At 36.1% G+C, this 7,959-nt stretch overlaps 1 long non-coding RNA gene across 3 annotated transcripts; it reads right to left on the bottom strand.

Annotated features, from left to right (window-relative positions):
* Nucleotides 1-530: 530 nt before the first annotated feature.
* On the bottom strand, nucleotides 531-2,915 carry LOC108640319. Of its 3 annotated transcripts, XR_003915734.1 has the most exons (4): nucleotides 2,751-2,781; nucleotides 1,986-2,036; nucleotides 953-1,004; nucleotides 531-623 (listed from the first exon to the last, which is right to left on the bottom strand). It is a non-coding gene; the product is annotated as an uncharacterized LOC108640319 (long non-coding RNA). The 3 variants fall into 3 exon arrangements; XR_001921088.2 differs by lacking the exons at nucleotides 1,986-2,036; nucleotides 2,751-2,781 and adding an exon at nucleotides 2,825-2,915 and having other exon boundaries at nucleotides 953-1,001; XR_001921089.2 differs by lacking the exon at nucleotides 1,986-2,036 and having other exon boundaries at nucleotides 953-1,001; nucleotides 2,751-2,819.
* Between the last annotated feature and the right edge of the window lie 5,044 nt (nucleotides 2,916-7,959).

Raw genomic sequence — 7,959 nt, 5'->3', positions numbered from 1 at the left:
TCCAAAACCCCTTGAAAGCATTATTCAGTCATGTGACTGAAAAACTATCACTTAATCATACACAAACCTTTTATTCCCTTTGCGTGAATCTCTCTCTCTGACAGGTGAAGATGGGACTGTTGAAAGCAAAGAGCAAGTTTAAGAGAAAGCAGGGTAGTCAAAGAGGCAGAAAACGAGACATGTATCACCTATCTCTAAGTTCATGGGAAGTTTCAAGGGGGGTGGGGGTTAATCAGTGCACAGTAGAAGTGAAAAAACACACACTTGATTTTTTAGAACTGAAAACCACGAGTTAGATTATCAGGTCTCTTTAATTACTGTTCTTTCAAGGATAGGTTACTTTTTTTACTGAAAACAATAAGGATGCCAAATAGCAAAAAAAAATTGAATGTCCACAGGATAAATGCATTTAATGAATGAAGGTAAGAAATTTAAAGTTGAGTGTGGCGTGTGTGCATGCGTTTCCACTTTAAAAAAAAAATCTCACTTCCATGCAAGAAATTTTCTCTTAAGAGAAACTTATAACCCACTTTCCAATGGATCTTGATAATGCTCAATAAGGCAATGCTTTTCAGTGTCTTCATCATCACTTTCTTTTTCTTCACTTCCTTCTGGTGAAATTACTGCACACAATGTTAAACTGTTTAAGTACTGCTGCAAATTATGATATATTCAAAATACATGACATATATTCCCACCTGTCCACAGCCTTTTATCATGTAAGCATTTTGGAAAAACATGGGAATTTGGAGTTTTTTTCTCTGAATACCTGTGAACTCACTGCCAGAACAGCCCTAGAATCTTTGGCTGTGGCTTTTAAATCAATGGCAACACAGATATTTTTAATAGATAAAAATACCCAGTAGTTCAGTCCATCTCAATTGTTTAAGACAAGGCTTTTGGCTAGGGCATAGTCAAGGAAATTTAAAAGAGAACTAGCCTACAATGCTACCTGGATTGTCAGTTGTTTCTTCATCAGTTGTTTCCATATCTAGGCTTTCCTACTTTAAAGAAACAAGAAAGATCAGGCACAAACATGCAGAAACCCTGTGGGAATATCTGGTGCCCATATAGTATCATTATCAAGGCATGCCATTACACAAAAGAGTTAATTAATGCACAGGTGGAAGGAATAGGAACATCACTCTGGCACCCAGGATTAGTAACGAGGATTTCTACTATAAAATAGGGTTTAATAGATGTGAAAGTTTAACACTTAGCCAGATACAAAACTGAGTGTATCAATTTTAGAGTTATCAATTATCAGGTTAATAATCCAAGAGTGTGGTAGAATCCCAGACAAAGCTATTCCTAGCAGACAAAAAAAATCATACTGTCATTTGAGAGATAATAAAGTACTATGGTCAATTCTGATTGAAACAAACTACAAACTAATTCAGATCTAAACGAAAGCAACTATGAAAGCAGGCTATGAATATGTTTAAAAAACAACACCTGTCATTCAAGAGGACAGTGGAGTAACCTAATTTAATAGAGCAAAATCAAGAAAGAGGAAATATGATTGACTGGAGTCTATCATTTTAACATGACTTTCTCTCAGGAGAGAGGACTGCTTGAGCTCACAGGCAAGGCTGGCACAAGAGAAAACATAGATAAAGCAGTTAACAGTGAATTCAGTTTTTACTAAGATCTGAAGTAAAAATGTAAGACCTGAAACAGGTGTTTGTAAACAGTGTCCATTCAAAAATCATAAGACAATTCAGAAAACGCAGTATGTATTTCAGCATATCATTGCTCTTTCTTATCTTCCGAAGAAGATGTTTCCCTCACTCTTACAATGTAGCTGTGGCATAACAGTAACTGTAAGATGTTAAACTGTAATTAGAAAGCAAGAATGACATTTTCGTTTAGACTACACTATGCTTTGGAAGAAGTTTTTTTCAGCTAAATTAAAATTATAACTAAATAATTTCTCTATGTGAAATGCCACTCATAGAGAAAAATAGTAAACTAAATTAATCTACTTCTGTATGGTGGAACACTCCATGGTCTCCCATCCTTCACTGTCTAGGCCTCTTCTTTGTGTCATCCAGATAGGCAAGTACAAAAAACCCCATTGAAAACAACACACATAATCAATATGATATTTTAATAAAAAGAAATCTCAGAAGGAAAAAAATAATTCTGAAGATCATAGGAGGATGACAGAAAAAAAATATGGCAGCTTTTCATAGTACGTAAGTTGTTCCTCATTATAGCATTAAGTCATTTTTAGTTTACAGCCTTCCTCAGAGAACAGGTTGCTTATTCTTCTCTTAACTGGAATTAAGGTCTAGTGCAGATGTTGCATGACTATATACGCTAGAAAAAAAAACAAACCCCCCTGCTGTTACACTTTTCAAACCTTTCAGAAAACAATGTCAATTTGGGCTTCACAAAAAGAATTAAGTCATGGACACACAGACAGAAACACTAGGACTGCTTTGCTTTGCCTGTATCCAACTTCTCCATTTCTTAACTCAACAGGACATTATAAAATTACTCATAAGTATGAAAGAAAAATTAATTAAACATGAAGGTGCTTCTGGAGCCAAGAAGATTGATTGAGAGGGCAAGTTAAATCTACTGAAAGTCACAACATAAAGTGATCGTTTCAGTTCACAAGAACCAGCCCACACATAAAAGATGCTCTGGTGTGAAGATCTCTCTGCAACTGGCAATCCCAAAATAAAAACACCAGTGGCCAATTTAAGCATTGGCTGTGACTAAAGTCTTTATACATGAAGCACCTGCCAAATACATCCTCCCACACACAGTCTCAGACCTGTAAGTTTTAAAACAAGCTGCAAGCAGGAGACTTTACCTGAGCAACTGCAATGGAACATTTATGGAATGTTTGTGAAGTTGCTTGGCAATGCTCCAAAAAGTTCCAAGCTTGACCATGCCCAACCCCCAAGTCCCTGGTGGGACTCTGCTATGGAGGGCATCTGCCACACAGCACCTAATGATCACAGAATCATAGAATGTTTTGGGTTAGAACAGACCTTTAAAGGTCATCTAGTTCCAACACCCTGCCATGGGTAGGGACACCTTCCACTAGACCAGACGGCTCCCAGCCTCATCCAGCCTGGCCTTCCAGAGATGTGGCATCCTCAGGTTCTCTGGACAACCTGTTCCAGTACCTCATCACCCTCACAATAAAGACGTATCATATAAGTAGCAGCACATAGGGATTTCTCAGCCTAACCACTGAATACATTTACCTTTTCTTGCCAGGAACAACAGCACCTTCTTCTGTGGTCAAAAGAAGGAGAAAGCCCCTGGACAATATTATGCCATAGCACAGAGGCTTGCTAATAAGGCTCATTTTAGTAGCTTTGCATTATTAAAAAAACTACTTACTTTGTTCTAAGTTTGCCAAACAAAAGGATTGATTTGTAGTGGTGTAACAAGTTTGTCGAAGTCATCAGCTTCAACGGATCTCCAAATCCTCACTTTCTTCATCTTTTAATCAACCAATATTACAGAAAATATAACATGAAGATCGTTTGATAGGATTATAACGTCGCCACGGAAAGCTCTAGACACCTCAATATGAGAATCCAGGAACTTCGTTTATTGTAGATTGATAGTAGCTTAATATACACTCTATAATAGGTTCATGAATATTACAGAAATCAGGCTCATTATTGGTACTCGGTTAGGTGGTGATATCATCTTAACTGCTTTCCACTGTTTACACAGGTGGCTCATTAAGTGCCTTTGTTTTGGTAATGCCTAGCTCCTGTTTCTCAGCTCAATTTAGAATACCCAAGGACACTGCCGCTTTCTCACGGCCCTGCTATCTCTAACTTTCTCATGGGCCTAGGGAAAACTGCATCTTATACTTTAGCAGTAGTCTTATACTTTAGCAGCTCATCTATAGCCTTAGCCATGTTCATATGTCCTCGCATTTCTAACCAATCCTCTACAGGATTATTTTCCATAAACACAAATTAACTTGCATTAATTCTGCTACTCACTTTTAACTATTTATTAATTCAGTTTTAAATATTGGCATGTTAACTTTCTTTTGCACTCCTGAAATTTTCCCTGTGTAGCAAGAACTATCGAAAATCAACATAGTCAAACTCCTCAACAGGACAATAGAGGCTATCCAAACCTGCTAATTTAAAATGATTCCTTTCCTGTTTCAAAGCAGAACAGAAAAAGTTTCAAAGTTCCTAAAGTGCACGTAGCTCACAGCCCTCCAAGTCAAGCCAGTAAGAATTGGGAATGCTCAAGGTCTCCCATCACTTGGAATAAGGCATAGAAAGCAATAAATATTTAAAAAAAAAAAAATAAAATAAAAAAATTCTAACTGTGATCAGAAGAGAAGGTCACAAATGAATACTCTTTGATCTGTAAGTTCCTAAAACACAATATTTCTGTTTCAGCAGATGTGGAAACTGATATGTAGGGAACCTTAGTAAGACCCAGAGTGTGGATCATCTATCAAATGTAAAAGTTAGGAGGTCTAAGCCCATCCAGGCCTTACAGCTATAGGCAGTTCTGTTATGACCAGCCCAGAAGGGGAGGGGAACCCCAGTTCTTGTTAATAAATCCCTTGGGGTAGATTAGAGTGAAACAACACTGAATAATTGGTGTTTGTAAACATATATATGTAGGGTTTATTTTAGAACAATTTTGTTAAAAAGGAAAACAGGTGTATAGCCATTTTGGTTGTTATCATCTATAGTAATACAACATTAAAGCATAAAAATAATACTTATGGAAGTGTATAAGGAAAGAAAGAGAAAGAAAGAATACAAGTAGAAAGATATATATAGTCACCACCTACTGGATCTGGCAATGAAACTTGTTAGTTGCAGCTTCAATGTCTGTTGGTTGAAGCGACGATCTTGATCCACTGTGGGTGGGGGAAGTCAAGCCAAGCCAAGCCAAGCCCTGCCCAGCCCTGCCCTGCCCCACAAAAAAGCCCAAAAAAGCCACAAAAAGCCCAAACAAAAATGTACAACTGTTCATTATTAGTTGGTTATCTTTTTATTGAAATCATAGTTGACACTAACTATGAAAAGGGAGGTAAATCAATTAATTGCTGGGGGGTTGTTTGGTTTTTGTTTTTATTTCTTCTGTACAGTTGCTGATTTTTGCCTCTGAATTTTTTTTCTTTGAAAAGCAGTGAGCACACATGGAATTAGCATGATGTATAACTGCAAGTAATTTTTAAAATAAGACTGATTATCATTTGAGGTTTTGTGTTGTATTTTTAAGGAGATAAAGGACAAAAGAAAGCTAATGCAGACTTACATACAAATATTATGTTAGGAACCTAGAAAAACAGCTGGGGAGGTTACATGTCAAACTGGGTCAGTACAGTATTGAAAAAAAATCCACATTTTATCTCTATTTGTCGTAATGTTGAACTTCTGAAATATGCAAGTATGCAAGTATGATTTAAAAGAATTATTAAGCCAAAGGTAAAACATATATTAAAAATTTAAATTAATGTCTGATAGAGTCTAGTACTAAAACAGTCACACTTCTATATAGCATTTTCTGAGATATGTTCAAGTAGGAAAGCAGCTGAGACCACTAGTGTCACTGAAACAAACTGTAAAGTTAAACTATTGAATTGCCCCTGGCCAGATTAGCTAATACAAGTTATAAATTTGAATTCTGTTCCTTTATGGTTAGTGTTTGGAAATGTGGAATGATCCAGCAACAATAAGAAATCTTTATAAATTTAATTCTGTATTTACTTCTTCATGATTTTGCATTCTAAAACACTCAGGCAAAAGAAAGTCTGCATTAAGAGAACATCAGTGACTCATTCAGGAGATCAGCAATACCATATCTGAGATTGTTCCATAAAGTTAATTCATCTCAGCTGATGAGTCAAACAGTGGGTCATTTAATGAGAGTATTTTTCCAGGAGATCCCCATCTCACTCAGTTCTGGGAATAAATCAACAGTTTGTGTTGACAAAGACACTAAATGTGAGGTAGCCAATCCCTCACTTGCTGCAGAAGATTAATTTGATGTAGTGAATGAGGTAGCACTTGCAGAAGGTTTGATACATTAAAAAATCTGAGTCTTGCCCAGAAAAATTTAAACTTCTCTTTCTCTATAAAATTCCAAGGCCATATTGGAATAATTTAAATAATTTTTTTAAAATTATAATTAATTCTGTTTTCCTCATTTTCTATACTCAATTTTAAATCCTCCCATTTTGACTTGTCGAGTTGTAAAATCTTGTAGTTGTAATTTAACATTTCATAGACTGTAGGTCTTAAAGGAATTGCAGCTACCCACAGTTAGTCAGAAGTTGAGTTATAGGATATCTGCTATTCATTTAACTAAAGTCACTGTGTTAATTTGTCCTACCTTCCTCTTTTATTATTCTTGGAACTTAATTCCAGAGGGCTATAGGCAGTCTAAATTTATGAATCACTATGAAAAATCAGGTCCAAGATACTTCCTCTTAGGCATTCAAAGTCTGAACAATTTTGGCTATACTTCATTTCCATCTAATATATAGAATGAATGGAAACTGAAATCCGTATATAGTGGCTGAATAGTCATAAAAAGGTGTATGTTGGCCAGTTCTCCAGCTCTTTGCCCCACTTCCTGAGGTAATAAAACATCCATAGTTGGACCTGAATCTCCATCAGTAGTCCTCCATTCAAGGTGTTTGATGTGAGTTGAAGAATTTCAAGGAACATCACAAAATGCACTTATTGTGCAACCTATACATCAGTCAAACTCACTTTCAGCAAGCAAAGATGACACCACTGACTTGGCTCATGAGGGTAAAGACAAATTAGTGGTGTTTTGTGAAGTGCTCAGAGCAGAGTGTGATAAAGTGCAAGGTCACATGTTGAAATGGGAAGAAAATAATAGTGAATTATTTGGGCACAATCGATTCTATCCAATAAATGAGGGAAGGGTATGTTGAAAGAATAGTTTATGATCTGATAATGCAAGGCCATTGAAAGGTGCCTTCACAGAGGGGCATGTTAAGTTTGCATGGATATTTTTAATTCTGACCTCTTCTAAATGTTCTCATCTTATGCTGATCCTTAGGCAGTGACCATGTACATGTCTGTTTCTATGCCATTTCATAGCTTTTTATTAAAAGAAAAAGTTATTACACAAAGATACATAGATGCCATTTATTTCATGTTACATATCATTATGACTTTCTAGTTCCCTAATTTGCTGAAACTGGTTAACATCTAAATTCAAAGTATCCTTAACAGATACACACTCCAATTACCCAAACATACCTGATATATGTATTCACTATGTACCCAACTCATTATGGAATTAGTGTATAAACAAGCTTAAACAGATATAAGAAATTAGGCATCCAATTGAGCAACTTCCCCTGATGCTTGCTTTTTCTAACCATCTGGTGTACAACATAGTGTTATTGTCACATAGGCTTTTTTTGCCTTATGACTTCCACTTTTATTTACATATTAAAATATGGGTTTAAATAAATGACTTGATAAAGATCCGTTGAAAATCTGTGGCACTGCCAGGCACCATATCTGCATTTACAAATCCCTAGTTGGTGTTTTTGGTCACAGTAAAATCCTTCCTTCCCTTTATTACTCAGTAGAATTCAGTTCTTACTAAAATTTTGCTGAGTCTTGTGATTTTTTTAAATTTATGTAGCAAGAGAAATGTTTTTCCAATAGCAATACTGAGTGAAATTAAACGTTGATTCCTGTCTTGCTTTCAGCAGGATCCAATCTCCAGCTCAGCTGTATTCACTTCAGTCATCCCTTGCACGGACTTTACTTCCTACGGCATTTTAAATGGTCTAAATTTTACTTCAAATTTTCATTCTGTGTACATCAGCACCTGTGAGAAAAGGAACGCTCTTCATGTACTTGTTTTTATATGGGGGCTTGTTCCACTGCAAAGCCAAATCCTCTTAAACATTCAGTTGGTTCCCAGCATTATTGATGGATACCCTATACTTTGGGT

This window comes from Manacus vitellinus, unplaced genomic scaffold (genome assembly GCF_001715985.3).
Source record: "Manacus vitellinus isolate BGI_N305 unplaced genomic scaffold, ASM171598v3 scaffold_1_pilon, whole genome shotgun sequence".
NCBI lineage: Eukaryota > Metazoa > Chordata > Aves > Passeriformes > Pipridae > Manacus > Manacus vitellinus.
This window is presented reverse-complemented; position numbering and strand designations above follow the sequence as displayed.